The sequence below is a fragment of the Sorex fumeus genome, unplaced genomic scaffold, assembly GCF_029834395.1.
Source record: "Sorex fumeus unplaced genomic scaffold, SorFum_2.1 ptg000125l, whole genome shotgun sequence".
NCBI lineage: Eukaryota > Metazoa > Chordata > Mammalia > Eulipotyphla > Soricidae > Sorex > Sorex fumeus.
The window spans coordinates 2,106,249-2,128,667 of record NW_026606182.1 but is presented as its reverse complement, the minus strand read 5'-3'; positions in this window follow the sequence as shown (position 1 = coordinate 2,128,667).

The window sequence follows — 22,419 nt, the reverse complement described above, 5'->3', positions numbered from 1 at the left end:
GTGCCGGGCTGCGCTCTGGGCTCTCCAGCCCTGGTCAGGGGGGGCTCTCAGGCAGGGCCGGCCCGGCCCACCACAAGGCCCCACCTTGCTTCCTCCTGGCTCTGACACGAAGAGGTGGAGACCCCAAAGTGACAAAGCCCCTATCTCGCTGTGGGAGCTGGGGGGGTGGGCTGGGGGGCTGGGTTGAACCCCGGCAGCTGTTGGAGGGCTGGAGATGCCTTGGAGGGTGTCCAACACCCGGACACTGCAGCCAGGCGGTCCTGGGGCAGTGGAAGATCAGAGCAATCATGAAGCTATAGCCACCTCCTCCAGGAGGCCTCCAGGATGCCACCCCCACCAAGCAGAGGGATCTCCCTCATCCTCCTGTGCTCTGCCTACTGCCCGCTCTCTCTGTACCCGCCTCCTGCAGGACACCCAAACTGCCCTGGTGGAGTGCCTGTGAGAGCGGGGGGTGGTCTAGGAAGTGCCCCCGATATCCATCCCTCAGGAGAGAGGGGCTCCACCTCCCAGGAACAGTGAGTGAGGCCGGCCCCCACGGGGGGTGGGGGCAGAGACAAATGGGAGGCAGCAGGATTGCTTCGGGGCTGTGGGTGGGGGTGGGTGCTCTCACGGGTGCAGCCCCTCCCCGGGCTCTGTGCCCATGTCATGCGTGCGTGCGTGGGGGGGCCCAGACTCGCCCATTTCCGCTGTCTCTGTGGGCCCCCGCCCCCGCAGGCTCTGGCCCTGGGCAAGAGAAATTCTCGATTCCCACGGTCTTACACGGCGATTACGCCTCCAAACTTTTCCTACACCATCATTTCTTCCAAATGAAAAGCCGACTCATAGCTCCGAGCCGCTTGGAAATCGATTTCTTTCAAAATGAACTTTTGGAGACGCGATTCCAAGGAGAAATAAGAGGCAGGAGGTGAGAGGGACCTGGGGGGTGGGGTGGGGGCATAGCTGCTGGTGGGGGCCCCTGAAGATGGGGGGCGGGAGGGGGCATCCGGGCAGGGCCGGCAGAGAGCGCAGAACCCCTGACCAGCCGCAGCTGGGACGGCCGCTCCACACGCCTGGGACCCAGGAGACCCAGCAGGGACCCCCCTCCCCCGGCCCACTGAGCTCTACGGGTGCAGTTGGGTCTCAGCAGCACCCGGAGGGGGGAGGAGGTGACCCCCCCACCCCGGCGAGGGCCCTGGGCAGTGTGGTCACCCCCTCAACGCCCCCCAGGTCCTGGTCACTCTGAGCAACTTATAGGGGGTCATGCGGAGTCAAGGGGAGGAATCAGGAGCCGGAGAAGGACACAGAAAAAACGCCGCATACCACAGCAGTGCTGGCTGGGAAGGAAGGAAGACAGATGCCTGACCCTTGGGGTGGGGCCTTCAGGGTGAGCAAAAAATCTGGGGGGGGGGGTGGATAACACAGAGAGGTGGAGAACATTGCCTGAGGCCACATAAAAGCAGAGCCCAGGTTATCCTGTCTCACTCTGCAGGACATCCAGAAGGGCTTCCTGGAGGAGGTCACTTCTGTAGGGGCGGAGAAGGGAGTAGCAGAGTTGGTGTTCCCGACAGAGGATGGGAGAAGAGGGCGGAGAGATTGGTGGTGGCAAGGAGGGGGCAGGGAAGGGTTCGAACAGGTGAGAGGACATTTTATCCTCCTGGAGAGGAGGGAGGCAGCCCCGGGAAAGGGTGGTGCTCCCCTGGAGAGAGGGTGCTCCCAGGAGAGAGGGTCACAATCACGACCATCCTGTTGTTCGTCGATTTCCTCGAGCAGGCGCCAGTAACGTCTCCTTTGTCCTAGCCCTGAGATTTTAAAGGAGCCGTATTCCATGCTCTTCCAGGGCTGGGAGAATGAGACCTGTCATTGTTACTGGTGTTTGGCATACTGAGTACGACACGGGAAGTTTGCCAGACTCTCAGGAGAGAGGGTGCTCCCCAGGAGAGAGTGGTGCTCCCCAGGGGTGGGGATGCTCCTCAGAGTGGTGCTCCCCAGAGGTGGGGATGGCCAGGAAGGGGGACATGGGGAGGGGACGCAGGGAGAGGCGCCTGGCAGAGGGAGGCCCAGGCAGAGCGTGGGCGCATGGGGAGGCCTCATGCCGGTTGTGTGTTTTTTGGGTGTTTGGTTTGGGGCCACACCCGTCTGTGCTCAGGCTTTAGTCCTAGCAGAGCTTGGACATCTATGCGGTGCTGGGACCGAACCTGGGCCAGCTGCATAGGAGGCAAGCGCCCTCCTCGCCTCTCAACTGGGTTTTACTCGGAGCTAGTCCTTTGGTGTGGGGTGAGCGTGCAAGGGGTGGGGGGCTGGCGCCCCTGCACTACAGGACCCCAGCGTGGATCAGAGCCCTCAGGGCCCGGGACCGAGGCAATGCCAGCCCGGGCCTTACCCCTTACCCCCAAAGCTCTCCCAGCCCCTGTTTGGCCCCCCGGGGCCACGGGGTTGCAGACGGAAGGAGGTAAGGACGCAGAGGGCCCCTGGGGGTCTGTGGGGAGCCGGCAGGAGGAGGGGGCTTTGCACCCGGAGGCCGTCCCGGTGCCCGTCCCGGTGCCCGTATTGGTGCTGGGGAGAGGGTTGTTTCCCGCCTCGGCATGTGCACAGGGAGGGGTCGGCCTGAGACAGGGACCCTCAGACTGGGGGCGTCCTCCCGGCAGCCCTGAAAGAGTGAGGTGCTGCTCGCTTTCCAGAGGGGGAAACTGAGGCTCAGGGCTGGTCAGGAGGAGGGCCCCACGCCTGGCCCCGCCCCTCTCCTCCCTAGGCCCCGCCCCATCTCGGGCCCCGCCCACCCCTGGCTGACCCCAGGCCCTGCCCTGAGCCCCGCCCTCAGGCCCCGCCCCGGGCACAGGCCCCGCCCACTCCCGCGCCCTGGACCCGGCCCTAGGCTCCTCTCCCGGGGCCTCCGCGTCCCCGCCTGCTGCGGTCCATTTCCCCTTCTTCATGCCGGTGACAGATTCTGCCGCAACTAATCGCTTGTGAAAAATCAACAGTGACGCCCTGTCGGGCAGCGCCCAGATTCCCAGACACGTCAGAGCGGAGCGAGCCTCGAGCCCCGCGGGAGCTGCGTGCAGACAGCCACGGGTGGTCGTGGGCCCTCCCGGGGGCGGGGCGGGCGTCCAGGTGTCCCCCCGCCAGGCTTAGGAGCGGGGGGGGGGGCGGGGGGCCCAGGGTCACACGCGGAGCCGCACGGGCAGGCGCTGTCCTGCCCCAGAGGACAGTGACTCGCGCCCACCAGGGTGGCGAGGTGCGGTGGGGCTCCTAGGGGAGGGGGAGGGCGGCGGGTGCCCTCTGGCTCAAGGGCCTGAAGCCCCTTGGGGACTGGTGGCTCGTTAGAAAACCAGCAGGCGCCACGGAAGGTTCTGGAAGGTTCTGGAGGTGTGAAAAGCTCTCACTGTGGGCAGCACCGGCTCAAGCTGCGGTCAAGTGGCCACCGCCACCCTTTCCTGCCGGCCACAAGTTGCCACCCACGTGCTGCCTCATTGCTGCGCCATCGCACTCCAACCATCTTTCTGGAATGTTCTCTCCCTCCCTCTCCAACTCTTTCTAGGCCTTTCCCTGGCCTGCCCCTCTCCTCCCCTCCCCTCCCCCTCCTTTCCCCTTCCTTCCCCTCTCCTGTTTCCCTCTGACTTCAGCTTCAGAGAAACTGGGGGTTCCAAGTCCCGGTCGCAGGCTCCCTGTTGGGTGCCCTCTGCCTTCCCTGGCCTCACTTTTCCCATCTGCACAATGGGCTGAGCCCCCATGGTCCTTCCCCCACCTGGCTGTCGCCTGGCTGCAGACGCCCCAAGCGTTCCTTCTGCAGGGGCGCTCTCGGCGGGCGGGTGGCAGCTGCCAGACAGCGAGGGAGATTTGTGACAAATCCGTGGACGCTGAGTGCCTCCCGCCCACCGGCCACCTGCCTGCCGCCTCCAGCTCCCAGGCCCGGCTGGCTCCCCACAGCCCAGCAATCGAGGGGGAGGGATGGGGGCGCCCAGGGCCGCCTCTCCGCCCTCGGAGGGGTTGTCAGGAGGCCATGAGGGAGAATCCTGAGGGTCCCGCTAACAAAGGGGGCGCCTCGGGGGCGCTCGGGGCCAGACTTGGGCAGAGCAGGGTCTTTATTCTCTCGGATTGTTCCCGGCTGCCGCCTGGGTTGGGGGTCAGTGCACTGGGGGGCCTCAGCTCCCCCTGCAGCCCAGCCCCAGCCCCCTCTGAGCCGGGAGTTTTGCTGAGTGCAGGGGGAGTGGGCAGGGAGGGCCGGCAGGACCCCTGAACTCAGGGCCCCAGGGACCCCGGAGGAAGCTGGCTCCTGCCCTGGCTGAGCACAGCTCCCACCCCACCCCCAGCTGGTGTCCTGGCAGCCCTGGGCTCTGAGACCACCCGGCTCTGCAGGGCACGAGCAATTGGGGGTTTCCGTGTTCACAGCGATTCTAGGCAGGGCTCAGAGCCCTAGCACAGCGGGGAGGGCATTTGCCTTGCACGCCACTGACCTGGGTTCGATTCCCCGCATCCCATAGGGTCCGCTGAGCACCGTCAGGAGTGATCCCTGAGTGCAGAGCCAGGAGTCAGCCCTGAGCACTGTCAGGTATGCCCCCCCAAACCAAACCAATCCTGGGCAAATGGGCGTCTGACTTCATAGCGGGTCTCCTAAGTATGACTGCGGATAGGGACCGTATCCCCACGGGCTTGGGAACCTCCTCCTCCTCTCCAGAACCTTCCACCTTCCCAAAGGGAACCTCCACTGCCCCCCCCCACACTCCCCTCCAGTCCCTCCAGCCCCTGCTCTGCCCGTTCAGGCAGTGCTCAGCCTTGGTGAACCCACCCACGGGCCAGGATCCCCAGGGAAGTTCACCCGACACAATTAAACGACTGTCCAACCAAGGGGTAAACTGAGGCACAGTGACCTCAGGGCAGGGCCAAGCGTGTAGCCCCTCCCTCCTTCCTGCCTCTTCTCTTCTGTGAACCCCATATCTTGGCTCTGGTCACCGCCCCCCCTGCGTTTCTCTGCAGAAGCTCTGAGCCGAGACAGGAACCCGCAGGGCGAAGGAACTCCAGACACGGCTCCTGCCTGAGGCTGGGCAGGCTGGGCAGGGGAGGGGCTGTGGGGGTCAGCCAGGCCCCTCGGTGGGTCTTGGTGTCTTTCAAGTCTGACCGGTGCCCATGCCCGCAGGCTGCCTCGGGCTATGTCCTGTCCTTCGCCCTCAGGGTGCCGTGGGGGGGGCAGTTTTGCTCTAGGAGGCATCGCCTGAGGGGCTGCTTGCCACCGGGAGGAGCCATCCAGGGATCCAGGCGCTGCTGGCCTGAGGGTGACTGAGGGTGAGCTGCTCCCCAGGACCCCCAGGTCCCCTGTGTGTGTGTGTGAGTGTGTGAGTGACACTTTTAGGGCCGGTAAACACTTTGGCTGTGCTCTCTGAGCTACAGCTTGGGGACATCAGCAAGTCAGGCAAAGGAAGGGAAAAAACGTTTTCGCTCCCCCCTCCCCATCCCCACTCTCCTTCTTAGTCTAACACTTAAGACCTTTGGTGATCTGGCCCAGCCCATGCCTTCATCTCCAAGTCCTGCTCCCATCGCTCACCCACTCATTCATTCATTCATTCATTCATTCATTCATTCAGCAACTACCTGACTGGCCAGTTGTGTCTGGCTGAACCCACCCCAGGCACCCAGGACTCCCTGTGAGGAGTCCAACGCAGGGAGAAGAGAAGCGTTTCCTAGAATGCAGCCAGGCAGACGGACCCTTGCGGGGTGAGGCCTGAGTAGGGGACCTCCCCCCCTCCACCAGCCCTGCAGTGTGTCCCTGTGTTTTCTCGATTGAAGGGACTGGTCCCACTGGCCTCCGGAGCGCCAAGTGCCACCCCCAGCCCAGGCACGGTTTGGTTCCCCTCTGCAGATGTCGGACCGGCAAAATCTGTCATTCCTCGGTTCCTTGGGGACCACATGGTCCTGTCTCCAGGAGACGGCGCTGGGCTCCCAGCATGAAGAGGAAACGATTTCCATTTCCCGGGTGGGGGTGGTCATCCCAGACCCAGGACTTGGCTGGTTTGGCGTTGAGGGCAGGCAGTGCTCAGCTTTACTCCTGGCTCAGTGCTCAGGGATCACTCCTGGCTGTGCTCGTGGGAGGGGGGGGACCCTGTGGGATGCTGGGGATTGAACCCAGGTCAGTCGAGTGCAAGGGAAGCACCTTCCTCACTGTGCTATTGCTCTGTCCATGGCTGGTTTGAGCCCTGCTCAGCCCAGAGTCCCCTGGCCAGGAGGGCAGTGGGGTCCACAGGGAGGCCCGGCTGCCCCAAGCCCTGGGGTGGGGGCTCCTCTCTAGCCCTCCCTCCCCGAGCCCAGACCATCCCCCACCTGGGGAGCGCACAGGCGCTGCAGGAAGGAGGAAGGGGAGAGGCGGGGAGCAGAGGAAGGCAGAAGGGGAGGGTGGGGGAGGCCCGACGGGGGGGGGGGGGGGAGGGAGGGCAGAAGCCGAGACCCCCCTCCCCCCCCCAGCGGGGACAGTCGGAACAGAGCCGGGCCTTTCAGGAGGGCCTCCGATACTCGCTCCAGAAGTGCTCAAATTCGGGTTTGTCAATGTTCGTGTTTCCTCTTCCGGCTGCAATTGCTAACGCACGGCCCGGGTTCTATATTTCAGGAGGCCGAGTGCGCACCCCCAGGCTGCGGGGCCCTCTGGGCCCCCGCTGAGCCACATCCCGACCCCCCCACCCCAACCCCGCGAGGCTGGGCAGGGGCCCCGCCAAACCAGAAACAAAAGAGCCAACACACAGACGTGACGTTTTTTTCCTCCTGCCACCCGGGGAAAGGGTGGCCTTCCCCCACCTCCACCCCGTTTTTTACACCGGAGGCCGCGACTAACGCTCAGAGAGGTCAGGACACTCGCCTAGGGTGGCACAGCGGGCTGGGCGAGGTGGCCGGCGACGGCGGTCAGCCGGCCGGCGCGGGGCGCAGCCAGGCGCGCGCGTCCCGCGTCCCGGAGCGGGGAGCGGCCGCGGGGGCGAGCGAGGCGCGGCGCGGGGAGCGCGGGGGCGGCGGAGCCGGCGCGGGCGCGCGAGGCGCTGGGGCGGCCCCGGCTGGTCCCCGCCGCCTCCGCCCGCGGCTGCAGGCGCCGCTCCGGATGGGCTGCTCCGCCCGCCCCCAAAACCCGCCTCCGGGGACCCGGCGGGTCCTCAGGCGACCCCTCTCGCCACGCCTCCCCCCCAGCCCCCGGGATCTCAGTCGGGGACCGGAGTGACGGGGTGGCAGCCTCAGGACGTGCCGTCTGTAAAATGGGTGTGCGCGCGTGTCTGTGTTCGCGTGTGTCTGTGCGTCTGTCTGCACGTGCTTCAACAGCCTTTTGTTTTTTGGGTCACACCCGGCGATGCACAGGGGTGACTCCTGGCTCATGCACTCAGGAATTACTCCTTGGCGGTGCTCGGGGGGGGGGGGGGACCATTTGGGATGCTGGGAATCGAACCCAGGTCGACCCCGTGCAAGGCCAACGCCCTCCCCGCTGTACTATCGTTCCGGCCCCCCTCAACAGCCCTTTGCCCCCCTGGGTTCTAGCCAGTGCGATACCCACTCGGAGTGCAAACTGCATCCCCCCAATTAGATGTCTCGCCAAGTGCACCCCCAATGCGCCCTCCAGCGCCACTCCCCCCCCCCCCCCCCGTCCTAGGCGCTCCCCCGAATGGAGGAGGGGCATCTCCGCGCCCTCCCCGCCCCCAGTCCAGACGACCCCCAGCAGCCCCGGGGAGCGCTGAGCGGATGGGAGGGGGGAGTCGCCGCGGGATGCCTCCGCGTGGCTGAACTTTAATGAAGGTCCCCGCAGCGCCCGCTAATGAGCTCCACGCTGGGTGCGAGCCACCCCTCCCTGGGCCCGCCAGCGTCTGGCCCGTCCTGGGTTCGAGTCCCCAGCTTGGGTCTCGCAGATGATCACTCCCTGAGCTGCATTTAGCGGTCCTGGACGGGTTGACTGGTGCTGTGGGGGGCCGGGGTTTCTTTTCTTTCTTCTTCTTTTTTTTTAATCCTTTAAATTGGCTGAGAAAGTGGAATAAAGTAATCCCAGCTGCTTCCGCTGGAACCGGATTTCCAAACATAAAATGTTCAGTGACTGTCGGATGGCTGATGATGGGGGGGGGGTGCTGCACAGACCTGGCTGCTGGCGAGGCCGAGTCCAGACCCCCTTCCCTTTGGGCAGGGAAAGTGGCTCCGCGTCAGAATGAGAAGGCGCTGGACCGTGGAGCGGGGGGCCTTGTGGTGCTGGGGTTGGAATCGGGAGTTCTGTGTGAGCCAGGCACATGCTCCAACGCTTTTAGCCATCTCCCCCTCATTATCGTGACTCTTTTTTGAAGATCTATTGGCATTACCTTGGGGTTTGCTGTGTGATTCCAAGCTACACACTCACCCTCTCTGGGCCCATAATCACCTGCCGAGTGAGGAAGAAGATGGACTAGCCTGGCAGTTGCTGAAGGCCTGGAGAGCCTGTTACAAACTCTGCCAGAGCAATAGCACAGCGGGGAGGGTGTTTGCCTTGCACGCAGCAGACCCAGGTTCGATCCCCGGCATCCCATAGGGTCCCCCGAGGCACACCCGGAGTGGTCCCCGAGTGCAGGGACAGGAGGAACCCCTGAGCATCGCCGGGCGTGGCGCTAAACCAACCAACCAACCAGACGTCTCTGTTCCTCCCAGGTGAGCATCTCATCAGCCCTGCTGAGCCCCTGCAGGACGGGGCCTTGTACCCCTACACCCCCGGCCTCAGATCGAGTCCTCAGAACCAAAGGATCTCAACGCTGACCTCTGAGCCCCCCTCCAGTCCCCGCCCCTGCTGGGATGCAGAAAGGCCATCTGCCACCCCCACGTCTCCCCCTCTCACCCGTACACACACACCCCGGGCCCCCAATTCTATCTGCCCACCCATCCTCTGGGCTGGAACCTGTGAGGCTCACACTGACTGGGGTGCAGAGGTGAGTAGGGGGTGACGGGATGCAGGGCTGAGGGAGGCGGGGTGTTGATGGGGTGCGGTGGTGAGGGGTTGCTGGGGGCTGATGGGGTGCCGTGGTGACCAGGGGAGGTGGCTGATGAGTGAAGGGGTGAGTGGGGGGTGCTGATGGATGCAGGGGTGAGGGGGGCTGGGGAGCTGATGGTCCTTTGTGTCTAATCCCCAGCTCTGGGGCCCTGCTTTTCTGAGTCTCGCACTTTAGGGATCTCTCAGATGGTTCTGGAACATTCCAAGTGTCCCCAGACCCCCTCTGCCCTGTCCCTGGGTTCCTGGGGGAGTAACTGGGGGGGGGGCACTGGGAGCAGGGAGGGACTTCAGGACGCGGAGGGTCTGAGGACATGTGTCCAGCCCCCCGCCCCTCTAGGGGTGGTTGGAGCGGAGCTGATTGAAATGTACTTTTTTGGTTTTGGGCGATTAAAGCCTGGGAGAGGCGACAATTAGTGTTTAATCATGGGAGCAGGAGCGCTGGGTGGACCGCGCATGGCTCGCTGACGGTGAGCTGATTTATCGGCCCCTTCCCCCCCCCGGGGGGCCACGGCGCACCCCCCTCCTCCCCAGGACAGATTAAAGGTGTAATTTGATGAATCAATTTGTTTTCTGGAGGAGGGAAACAGCAAAATGGAAGTAATTGGAAGCTCAGCCTGTTCCACAAAAGAGCGATGGGGAGCGGCGGCCCAGGGGCAGAGAGCCCCACACCGACGCCCTGCAGGAGACCCAGAACCTTCTTCTTAAGTATCGCACTGAGGTCTCGGCCTTTTAAGTTTCCCAGAACTTAGTTCAAATCCTGATTCTGGAGTCAATCTGCTGTGTGACCTTGAGAAAGCCACTCAGCCTCTCTGGGCCTCCATTTCCTGTGTCTTCCCTGCGAGGGGTGGGAGGACAGTTTTAAATGTGCCTCTGGCAGAGCTCAGCACATAGTAGATGCTGCGTGAGGGTGACAGGGCTGAGGGCTCTGGCCGGCCGGGAGAGAAGAAGCTTGACTAAGGCTGGGTGGGACCCTGGACACAGAGCCCCGGGCCCCTGTCGCACTGGCTCTCTGCAGCATCCTTTTTGGGGGTGTGATGTCACACCAGCGATGCTCTGGGGTTCCTCCTGGCTCTGTGCTCAGGAATTACTCCTGGCAGTGCTATGGGATGCCGGGGATTGGACCCAGGTTGGCCACGTGCGGGGCAAACGCCCTCCCCACTGTACTATTGTCCTGGCCCCCGTAGCATCTTTGCAGCCTCACACACAAGGCCCGGGAGCAGGAGAGCACTGGGCACTGAGCAAAACCTTCCAAGGGTGGATGGCAGGAGTGAAGCCTGCTCACCCCCCCAACTCTTCCCATCCCCATCTCTCTGACCCCGTTGGGTCCCCTGTGACCTCAGACCTCACCCTCGACACTCCCTTTGAAGCCCGTGAGTGCCAGGGAGGGGCTCCAAAGCCAGTGCTCACCCTGCTGAGGCTTCTCCCGGCCTAACAGCAGCCTCATCACCGCTTCTGGGCACCAGGGAGTGCTCCCTTCCCACCCAATGCTCCTGGGCTGGAATCGGGCCTTTTCTTAGTCTAGGTATTGGCGGGGGGGAGTGCCTCACAGTTGTGATTTGGGGGGCCACACCCAGTGATGCGCAGGTGTGACTCTTGGCTCTAGTCTCAGGAATCACCCTCTCGGTGCTCAGAGACCCTATGGGATGCCGGGATCGAACCCTCTCCACTGGCCTATCACTGTCTGATCGCAGCTTTTTTTTTTCTTTGTTTTTTGGTCACGCCTGGTAATGCTCAGGGCTTCCTCCTGGCTCTGCACTCAGGAATCCCTCCTGGCGGTGCTTGGGGGGCCCTTTGGGATGCCGGGGACCGAACCTGGGTCGGCTGCATGCAAGGCAAAGGCCCTCCCCGCTGTGCTATTGCTCCGGCCCCAGTGAAGCGTGGCTTACCCGCGCTTGGCCGGGGATGAACAGAGCTGTCGTCTCCTGCTCCCCCCGCCCAGCTGGGCCTGGGGACGGTGCGAGCCTCTGGCGGGGCAGCAGGGGTGGGCAGTAGGGCCTGTCCCTTTCACCGGCCACCACTCGGCTCTCCAGCTCTTTTTCTATTTTCTTTTGTTTGGGGGCCACAGCCGGCGGTGCTCAGGGCTGACCCCTTACACTGGGCTCAGGGCTCCCTCCTGGCAGTGCTCGGGGACCCTGGGGGGTGCGGGGCATCGAACCCAGGCCGGGCTTGTGCCCAGAGCTTCCCCACGTTCCTCTCTCTCGGGCCCAGCTCCAGCTCCTAAACTCCCTGCTGCCTTCGGAAGCCCACCTCATTGTTCCCTTGTCCAAGTGGGGAAACTGAGGCTGCAGCTGGCTTGCTTAACTCCCCATCGAGGAGGCACAGGGGGGTTCTCCGACTCCGTCCAACCTGGGTGGCACAGCCCAGAGACGCCCCCACCCCAGAGGCGCAGTCAGTGGGGCTGGACAGGGGCTGGACCCGCCGGGCCCCAGATCTTGGCTAATGGCTCCAGGGGCCTGGTGATGACTGACTGGGCGGGGCACGTGCTGAATGCGGGGGCGACTGGGGTGGCTTTATTCCCCATCCTCCACCCTGTCCCCAGTTTGCTTCTACTCCTTTGGCCAGGAAGAAAGGGAGGGAGGGAGGAAGGAAGAGAGGAAGGGAAGGAAGGAGGGAAAGAAGGAGGGAGGGAGCCAAGGGGACTCAGGGTGGGGGAAGTATCCACTTTCACTTCTGACTTTCCCGCTGTGCCTCAGTTTCCCCTTCTGCACAATAGGCTCACAGGCCCCACTACTCACATATGACTGGGGGCTGTCATGTATGTGTGTAGGTGCCTGTGTGTGTGTGTGTGTGCATGTGTGTATACGCGTGTGTGCATGTGCGTGTGTGTATGTGTGGGTGTGGGTGCTTGTGGGTACGTGTGCATGTGTGTGTGTGTTTGAACCTTCTCAAGTCAGGATGTTTGCTGGAGGGGTCGCTGTCCCCTCCACTCTCCCCGACGCCCCCATGCTCGGTGAACTGAGGGTCTGCAGGCCGCTGCAGCCCCCAGCCCCTGCCAGCCCGGGTGAGGCTGGCCGCGTGGGTGGGTGGGCGGCTCGGCAGGCTGGCAGCGCCGGCCTCTGATTGGACGCCGGGTTGCCATGGCGACCGATTGATTGCCCGAGCTGCGGCGACTCAAGGGGAATGAGCAATGGGACAGCTCGGGCGGGCGGGGAGGAACCAGGGCCCCCTCGGACCTGGGGTTGGCGGTGGAGGGGCTCTGCAGGGGCGGGGGGGAAGGGGGCGACGCCTTAGCCTTCAGGAAGCCTCTAGAACCCGGGCCGGGGCCCGGGCAGAGCCTGCAGCCGGGAACTCAGCCCCGGGCTCCGAGCTGCTTCGCCCGGCTGGAAGACAGACGCAGGGGGTGAGGGGGGGAGGTTGTGTAGAGGGGTAGGGGGTCCCAGCACGCAGCCCTGGGCCACCAGGTGTTACCCGATGCCACCTAGCCCCTCCCCCACTGAGAGCCCCAGGGTCAAGGGGTGCAGACGGGGGATGAGGGGGATAAAGGGTTTGCCTGCCCCCAGCCCCCTGGACCAAGGCACTGTGAGGGGTGGCCGCGTCTGGCATCGGGGGACAGGGCTGGGGGCTTCCCAGGATCCCCGACCCCTGCTCTCTCCTCGGCTGACCCTGTCCCACCAGCCCCGGGGAGGTGCTGGCCCCCACGGAGCCGCCCCAGCCGGGTGCACCCTGCCCCCCTCTTCCTCTGGGGGCCCTTGCTCTCCAGCTGCCCGGAAGACCCCTGGACCACCAGCCTCTGCCTGCCGGGGTCGCCCACCCGTCCGCTGCTCGGCCCCTGGCTGGCCTGGCCCTCATTGTCATTCCGCGCACACCGCCTCGGTCGCCGGCTGCCGGCGCTGTCGGGGTGAGGGAGAGAGAGGTCGGGGTGCAGCAGCTCGGGAAGGAGCCCCCACCCCCACCCCGAGGCCTTAGCCCGCAGCCCCTCCCCCCGCCCACGCGGGCAGGCGTGACTGTCCGTTTTATTCTGAGGGGTGGAGGGAGGGACCCCCCAGCGGACCCCTAGCTCAGTGTCCTTACAGGTGGGCGCGGCTGGGGACGGGCCCAGGTCCCTGGAGGGTCCAGGCTGCTCCGGCGCCGCCGAGGGAGGGGGCGCAGAGGAAGGGCAGGGTTGGGCGGACCCCACACTGAGGGTCTCCAGGGAATCGGGGGACCCTGGAAGCACCGAGCACCAGCCCAGCTCATCTCTCGGGGTCTTTCCCCAGCCCCCCTTCCCATCCCCTCTTCCCTCCCTCCCTCCCTCCCTCCCTCCCTCCCTCCCTATCTTCTTCCCTCCTTCCTTCCCTCCCTTCCTTCATCCTCCCTCGTTTCCTCTCTCCCTCCCTCCCTTCCTTCCTCCCACCTTCCTTTCCCTTCTCCCTTTCTCCTGATAGAGGGAGCCTCAGTTTCCCCTTGCCAGCTGCTGTGAGCATTGTAACTGCCCATCGTTCCTGCAGAATCTTGGGCCCTTCCTGGGAAAGGAGTGTTAGAAATTTCCCAAGACCATAACTTCTGCCCAGGCTCACGGGGAGTAAGATCACAGGCAAGACTTAAGGGGAACAGTCAAGGAGAGGACCCCCCCCCCGCAAGACATCACCCAGCCAGGCCACTCAGGGGGGTCTGCATCCCCACGTTCCTGTCAGAAGTGACACAGTGTCCCATTTCTTCTAGAAAAACCCACTGAGCAAGCTATGCTGGACTTGGTCCTGTACTAATTCCTCCCTGCACGGGGGAGTTCCTTTTCCTTTCTCTTTTCCTTTGTAATAAACTATTTTCTTTTCTTTAATTTATTTATTGCATTTTTGGGTCACACAGCCGATTCACAGGGGTTACTCTTGCCTATGAACTCAGGAATTACTCCTGGCGGTGCTCGGGGAACCATATGGGATGCTGGGAATCGAACCCAGGTCAGCCACGTGCAAAGCAAACGCCCTACCCGCTGTGCTATTGCTCCAGCCCTGACTATTTTATTTTCTAACTCAGACTCTGAGCCTCTTGATTGCTCTGTCCTTTCATCCTGGAAAATATTGGGAATCCTGAGAGACGTGGCTGAGCAAAGAGCCCAGAGCCGTAACAGAGCACTGAGCCAGGAGCCGTGGCTGAGCCCTGAGCCAGGAGCCATGGTTGAGCACTGACCCGTGAGTCATAGTTGAGCACTGAGCCGGGAGCTGTGGCTGAGCACTGAGCAAGGAGCCATGGCTGAGTACTGACCCATGAGTCATAGTCAAGCACCGAGCCGAGAGCCATGGCTGAGCCCTGAGCCAGGAGTCATGGCTGAGCACTGACCCGTGAGTCATAGTCGAGCACTGAGCCAGGAGCTATGGCTGAGCCCTGAGCCAGGAGCCATGGCTGAGCACTCACCCATGAGCCATAGTCGAGCACTGAGCCGGGAGCCGTGGCTGAGCTCTGAGCCAGGAGCCATGGCTGAGCACTGACCCGTGAGTCATAGTCGAGCACTGAGCCGGGAGCCATGGCTGAGCACTGACCCACGAGCCATAGCTGAGCCCTGAGCCTTCTGCTCCCCATCTTGGGTGGGAGGCAGTGGGGTGGCTCTGGACCCATCAAGTCGGCAGAGGGACCCGCACGCCCAGCTGTCAAGTGGAGTTTGACAGAGACCCGCAGACTGGGTGCCATGAGGCCACTCTGAGAAAGTGCCTGGCCCTGCAGCCCCGCCCTGGGAGCCTCGGTTTCTCTCCTGTGCTCTGGGTCCCTGAGCCTGGTCTGCACTGCCCTGCCCCCTCCTCAAAGCAGGGAGCCCCTAGCAGGGGGTGTCTCCCCAGCAGCCTCCGTGCTGAAGGGCTTGTCACAAAGACCTTTAAATCAGAGACTCCCCTCCCCGCCCCTTTTTTCTGGAAGGCTGATTATTATGCAAAGCAGACGCCGGGTGCACAGAGCCGGAGGTGCGCCCCGCTGGTCTGTGGGGGGAGGCGTGTGTCTGTTGGAGGCAGCGCCCACCTCCTCAGCAGGAATGCCGGGAGGAGGTGTCCGGCGTCCTGCCTGGGCACCCCTGAACCTGGAGGACTGTGTGCATTTCTTTTTTCTGGGGGGCCACACCCAGCGATGCTCAGGGCTTCCTTCTGGCTCTGCGCTCAGGAATTACTCCGGGCGGTGCTGGGGGGGACCCTCTGGGATGTGGGGGTTGGCTGTAACCTGGGTTGACTGTAAATGCAAGGCAAGTGCCCGGTCCCTGTTGAGTGTATCGCTGATGGGTCCATTCTGTGGGGTTCGGTGCCCCTCCCCCACCTCCAAACTCCAATAGAATTGAGCATGGGGATATTGAGGAAGTTCTTTGCAGCATGTGGGGCTGTAGGTGGATTGAAATATTTTAGGCGGGTGGGGGTGGGGCACCGTTTCTCCCCTTTTTATAGCTGGGAAAATCATTTTTTATCCTGGACCCCCTCTCTGTCCAGTTCCTCCTGGAGGAGGAAGTCCTTGGGCCTCAGACCAGCTGACCTTGACACAAGACACCTTGGGGGGGGGTCTCTCTGGGAGTGGGGGCAGGGCACAGGGGCCAGGGAGTGAGTGTACCCAGAGACCCCCCCCACATCTGTCTGTGCCCTACCCCGTGAGCACAGGGCTTGAGCCGGGAGGACACCCTCCCCGCCCCCCAAAGTGTGTCAAGGTCCCCCAGTCCAAATCCAATTCCTTTATCTATTCCACATTTCGAGAGCAGGAAATCAGACCGGCTTCATGGTGACCGGAGGAAATAAAAAACATCCAAGTCAGGTGGTTTGGGCCATCCTGCAGGCCAGAAAAAAATGACCCTGGACAAAGGCAGTAGCAACCTTGAGGACTTTTGTAGCAAACAAGCGGGCCACAGGGTCTGTGCTAACGAGCCCTGGTGACCCTGGCTGAGGCAGAAACCAGCAGGTGAGGCCCCGGAGGCTGGAGGTTCACAGTCAAAAGGAAACAAGTGCCCAACCTCGTGATACAAAAAAAAAAAAAAAATCCATCTCCCGGCAGGCAGAAAAGGCAGGGAAACTTCCAGAAATGCAATTCCATTCAAATGAACACATACTTGAAAACACCAGTTATTTAATCTACCGCCGAGCAGCTGGAGCTATCTTTAACTGAACTCCAGTGACACGACGCTTGGTCCTTTCAGACTTCTGGGAGCCTGGCCGGGGGGGGGGGGGGGGGGGGGGGGGGGGGGGGGGGGGGGGGCGGGCAACGTGTTTGCCTTGGAGGCTGGAGGCTGGAGGCCAGGAGTTCCGTTCCCACAGCTGTGAGCCCGTTCTGCACTCTGGGACCCTGAACTTTGCGGAGAGCTCTTGAGCTTCCATCACAGGAAAAGGGGAAGGGGATAACGAGAGAGAGAGTGACAGAGACAGACAGAGAGGCAGAGAGAGACAGAGGCAGAGAGAGACAGAGACAGTGAGACAGAGTCCGAGCAAGCACATGCCAGGTCACAGGGAAGGAAGCAAAAGCTAAGCGCGATTTGTCATCAGGGTCACCAGATCTGGTTGGTGCCCATCACCCTCCATGGGACCCCAGGCCAGGAACCCCGGCGATTTTGCTTGGAAAAGGGATCATTAGACCCTAGACCCCACCCAGACGGACTGAAGCAGGAACTCCGAGGGTGGGGTCCAGCCCCCTGTCTTCACCAGCACCCCGCCCCTTCCTCCCCGCCAGAATTCTGAGGCTGGGATTGGAGGACGACTGCACCCCCCTTCTTCCGGGGAATGTTCCAGAACGAGCCTTGGCATGGGCGGCGGTGGGTGCTGACCTCTCCACCCTTTGAAATATGAATGGGCAGCGGGGAGACTGGGCCTGAATAACGGCCATTCATGGCACCCCGGGAGGCCACCGGGGACAAGGTCTTTATTCAGGAAGATATTTCCGGCGAGGTATTTATAAGCACATAACACTGTAACCAACCTCAGTCCTGGGGATCAGGGCGGACGCGGACTCTTGTGAGCCGCGCGGCAGCGAGTCGGTGAACGAGCATCACGACCAGGTCCTGAACCTGCTCCTTCCTCACCCGCGGTGCCCAGGGACCGCTTTTGGGTACCACTGGCCCCGCCGCGGGGCCGCAGCGCGCACACCGCTGCTCTGCCCTCCTGCTCCGCCAGGTGGCGCTGTGCTGGGAGGCGCGGTGTCACCCCTGGCACCTCTGAGCTGGTCCCCGAGGGATGGTTGTAAACTGAGGCCCCTGAGCCAACCACCCACCAAGTATACACTCCCGAGAGGCGGTTTGCTGCTGCAAAACCCGAACCGGTGTGGGTTTTGTTGGTTTGGTTTGGTTTGGTTTGGGGGCCACACCTGGCGGTGCTATGGGCTTACTCCTGGCTCTGCACTCAGGGATCACCCCTGGGGGTGCTCAGGGCTTACTCCTGGCTCTGCGCTCAGGGATCACTCCTGAGTGATCCATATGGGATCAAACCCAGGTTGGTTGTGTACAAATGTCCTTACCAGCTGTACTTTTTTTTTTTTTGGTCTTTTGGGTCACGCCCCGTGATGCACAGGGGTTACTCCTGGCTCTCTGCGCTCCTGGCCGTGCTTGGGGAACCATATGGGGATGCTGGGATCGAACTCGGGTCGGCCTCGTGCAAGGCAAACACCCTCCACTCTGTGCTATCGCTCCAGCCCCCCCAGCTGTAATATTAATGCAGTCCTCAAACTTATGCTTGAGGCTTCATTGAAATTGTTCTGTTTATAAGACTTCCTCTTAGCTCTGACGCAGTTCATTGATCCGGGCTGCTTGGAAAATTGTGCTCGGGAGTGACCCCTGGTGGTGCTGACGGGGACCATGCATGGTGCTGGAGATCCGACGGGAGTTGGCGCACCTGACAAACACCTTCTCCCCTACCTCCACTCTCTTGCTGTAAGATTTTCATGGCACGCTCCAATCGTCTGCAATGGGCACATTTTATTATTTCGGGTAGAGAAAAGAACTTCCTTGGGTCCAAGCTGTGCGGCTCTGGCTTTCATTTGTTTAATGTAAAACCCAGGGGGTGTGGGGGGGGAGGTGGGGATGAGGGCTTAGCTTTGGCTTTAAAGGATCAAAGGGACGATAAAGGTTAATGCTCCACTGGGCAGCTGCCCTGCTGGTCCTTCCGGTCTTCAACAAGTCAGTGGAAATGCGCCACCAACTGCTGCTTCCTGAGTCTCTGTGTCTCTGCGTTTCTCTGCTGAAAAGAGCTAAAACCTCATTTCAGGTTGGTGGGCTTCCTGGAGGCCCACAGGAAATAGGGTTTGCTGAGTGAATGTTGGGTTCTTTGTCTTCCTGCTGGACACCCAGGGATGGTGCAGCTTTGACCTCAGAAGCCTCCATTTTCGGGGCTGGAGCGATAGCACAGAGGGTTCTATGCGGCCTTCTACGTGCCCGACCCGGGTTCGATTCACCGAATCCCATAGGGTCCCCTGAGCACCGCCAGGAGTAACTCCTGAGTGCAGAGCCAGGAGGAAACCCCTGTGCATCGCCGGTGTGTCCCAAAAGGCAAAAAAAAAAAACCCAAAACTCTCCAAAAAACAGAAGCCTCCATTTTCTCAAGGGTAAGCGGCAGGGGTCCGAGAGAGCAGGCAGCAGAGAAGACACTTGCCTCATACGTGTCTGATCTGGGTTCGATCCCCAGTACTCGACATGGTTCCCCTGAGCCCCACCAGGAGTGATCCCTGAGCACAGAGCCAGGAGTCAGCCTGAGCACAGTCATCTGTGACACAAACACCCACCCCCATCATCTTCATCTTCATCTTCATCATCATCAGCAGCAACAGCAGCAGCAAGAGAACAAACTTGTTGCCCCGGCCTAGACAGGGCTGGCAGTGCCAGCCCAGAGACTGGCAGAGATAAGGAATGGTACCCAGTGGCAGAACACTGAGCTTGGTGGCACTGGCCAAAGAAGCCAGTTCTCCTGGGCACACTCAAATTGAAACCAAAGCAGTGTTTTCTGCAGAGACCCTGGGACTGGCACCTGTGTTTTCTAAAAGCCTGGAGTCTTGGTGGAGTTCTAGGGGCTGGGGTGGTCAGGAGGGACTTCCTGTAGGAGGTGGGCTTTCACTGATGCTCGAAGGATCATGGTCTCTGCCGTGAATGTGTCCAGAGCACTTGCTCTTAAGTCCCCGAAGGAGGACCATCATTCAGGTATGGAATGGTGGCAGCTCAGATCCGAGGGGCTGCCCAGGAACTTTCAGGCCAGCCCTTCCTGCCCACATTATTGCTGGACTCTTGGGATATGCCCTATTTCTTGGGGTGTCTGGGGGCAGTCCTGGCCCCCTCCCGGCCCGCCAATGAGTACTCTCATGCCCCCTGTTGGGAGGCAGATGTATTGACTGGCACTATAATGCAAGAGGAAGCCTCAGTTTCCCCTTGCCAGCTGCTGTGAGCAGCCCTGCTTTTGGCTGGCCAAAAATGAGGTATTTGGCCTCCCTGCAAATACCTGGGTTTTTCTGATAAACGGAGAGTTAACAATTGTTCATCATAAAATTCTGCCCTGGGGGCTGGAGCAATAGCACAGCGGGGAGGGTGTTTGCCTTGCACGCGGCCGATCCGGGTTCGATTCCCAGCATCCCATAGGGTCTCTCGAGCATCGCGAGACAAAGATAATGGACAATCCCAGAGGCAGAGGCCAGGAAGGCCCCCGAGCAGCCTGACAGCCCTGGAGAGCCCCCACAGAGCCCCGTACTCTCTGTAACGCGTGTCTGTTGCTAAGAAAGGCACAGGGCTTAGAACGGCCCCCACAAGCTCTTACTTTCAACCTGGTCCTACGCTGAGTTCCTCCCCACTCAGGAACCTCCTTTTCTTTTCTTTTTCTTTTCTTTTCTTTTCTACTTTCCAATAAACGTTTCTATGTTCCAACTCTGTGTCTGAGCATCTTTGTTATTTCATATTTTCATTCTTGAAAATATTGAAGAAGCCGGGAATCACGAATAAACAGAGTCACCGCCGCCAGTTCTGCCTCTTCCGCATCAGCGCTGGTGCCGGCCCAGCTGCCACGTGACCCGGACCCCCAGGGCCCTTCTCCATAAGGGGGGGGGAAGAACCCATTTTTTGGGGGGGCTCTTTTGGGTCACACCCGATGATGCACAGGGTTCCTCCTGGCTCTGCACTCAGAAATCACTCCTGGCGGTGCTCGGGGGACTCTATGGGATGCTGGGAATTGAACCCGGGTTAGCCTCGTGCAAGGCAAATGCCCTCCCCGCTGTGCTATTGCTCCAGCCCTGGGGGAAGAACTCTGGGGGCGGGGGGGGGGGGGGGATGTGTGTGGTCAGAAAGGCTGCAGAGTCACAGCAGAGTCACGGCTGCTTAGGGCCAGGGGCTGAGACCAGCCCTGCTAAGTGCTGGACGCGGGGCATGGGAGACCCTCCCTGCACAGGGCACTTCACCAGCAGCCAGAGGGACCCCCTTCCCAGCCCACGGCTGCGGTTCCACCTTGTTCTGATGGAGCGGAGTCACCCAGACCCCCTCTGGACCAATCTGGTCTCCCCCCGACCTGGGACACGCCCACCAGTTGCCCCTTCCCCAGAGGAGCCAACCCCAGTGGGGATGCCCTGCGTGTCCCTAACAGCGCCCCCACCCCATTGGCCTGGCAGATATCCCCCTCAGCCCCGCCCCCAGCTCCGGTTGGTCTCTGCTGGCTCCCCCTCCCCCCGGGCTGCTCTGGCTGCCAGAGACTTCCTGGAAGCAGAAGGATGTGGCTGTGACTCCGCGTCCCTCCTGGAGGGGAGGATGGGGGGCCTGGGGGACTCCTGGCCGACTGGAAGGAGCCGGGGAGGGCGGGGGGGGGGGGGGTGAGATGATGCTCTCGCCCAGGAGGGGAAGACGGAGCTCTGGCTGGGGCAGATATGTGCAGACGGGGAGGGAGGGCCCAGAGAGGGCAGCCACTGGCCCAAGGCAACCAGCAGTGGGGAGCCAGGCTGGGCTCCTCCGGGGATACCTGGCACAGCTGGAGTTTGTGTGTGTGTGTGTATGTATGTATGTGTCTATGTGTATGTATGTGTCTGTATGTGTGTATGTGTGTGCATGTTCGTGTGTGTACGTATGTGTGTATATGTGCGCGCGCGTGTGCATGTGTGTACATGTGTATGTGTGTGTGAGTGTATGTGTGTGCATGCATGTGCATGGGCTGGAGGGTCATGGTCTCTGCTGCCCCCCAACCCCCGTGGGGCTGACTCTCAGGACCCCCATGCTCCATGGGAGGAGGGGGCGGCGGTGGGGAGAGTCTGAGGGAGGAGGCCCGTCTTTGATGTCCACACTGCGTGCCTCCCTCCCTCGGGAACGAACGCCTGAGTCATCCCAGAGCCGCAAACAAATTTAGCTCCTTTCATCGTCCTGAATAAATCAATTTCTCCAGGTCTCCCTCACCTGCTGCCGTTCCCGCCGCGCCCCGCCCCCTGGCAGCCACCGCAGGGGCTGGGGTGGGGGCGGCTTGTGCAGTCACCAGGGCCCTGGGACGGCCAGTCGCCCCCCCCCCCCGCCCCTCCCCTGCTCTCCTCCTCCCTCCCCGGCCCTGTGGGCCATGCTGTGCTCCCCGCCCAGTGATGGGTCCCAGTTGGAATTTCATAGAAAATTGCATCGGGGGCGCGGGCGGAATGACTCAGGGACAGACTCGGCGTCATGCGCGTCGCTCAGCTCCGCGTGGCTCAGCCTTCACCCCACCAGTTTGCTTGGGGATCAAGGGGGTCCTGGACATACCTTCCTTGATCCTGGGTCCTTGTCTTGCCTCCTCCTGGCCCCTGCAGCTGGAAAACCCGAGCCTCTATGAAGCTTAGGGTTTCGTGGGCACCTCTTCCAGGCAGCCTCCCAGATCTCCTTTTCCTAAACCCGGAGGATCTTTCTTCCTCTGGTAGCCCAAGCCCGCTGCTCCGTATCTCTATGAAAGTATGTAGCTCGTCTGATGATGATGATGAGGAGGAGGAGAACACAGCCCCTCCGCGAGGCTGCAGCCCCCGCCCAGCATCTTCTGGACAGATGTAATCAGTGATCATCCCCATTTCACAGGCGGGAAAGCGGAGTTGAGACCCGCAGGAACGGAGGCCCGCGAGCGCGCCTCACGGCTGCCCTCCTGTGGCCGTCAGCGGGAGTGACATGCGGCACCTTTGCCTCGGGAGCCCCTCGCCTTGCGGGGCGAACCCAGGACGGGACCGGGACCCCCAGGACACCAAGTCCCCGTTGCAGGCTTCTGCCGCGCAGCTCACCCGGCCCGGCCCTTGGGTGAGGAAGAGGAGGCGAGTGGCCGGCGCAGGGCCCTGGGGAGGGAGGGAGCCGGGAGCGCGAGGCTGGAGGGAGGCCCCGAACGTGCCCAGCGGTGTCAGGGGGCTGCAGGGGCCGGGGGCCCTGGCGGACCCGTCCCACCCCGCCAGGTGCTCAGGTGCAGAGCCTCTCAGCCACGTGTGCACGGCGCCCCCTGCCGCCCAGAGCGGGAACGGCAGGACGGGGAGCCGGTGCGCGGCCGCCCACGAGGAGGGACCCACTGGTACCCGGTTCGGGTCACCCAGGAGATTGGACCCACTGGTACCCGGTTCGGGCCGCCCACGAGAGAGGGACCCACTGGATAATCCCCCGGGCC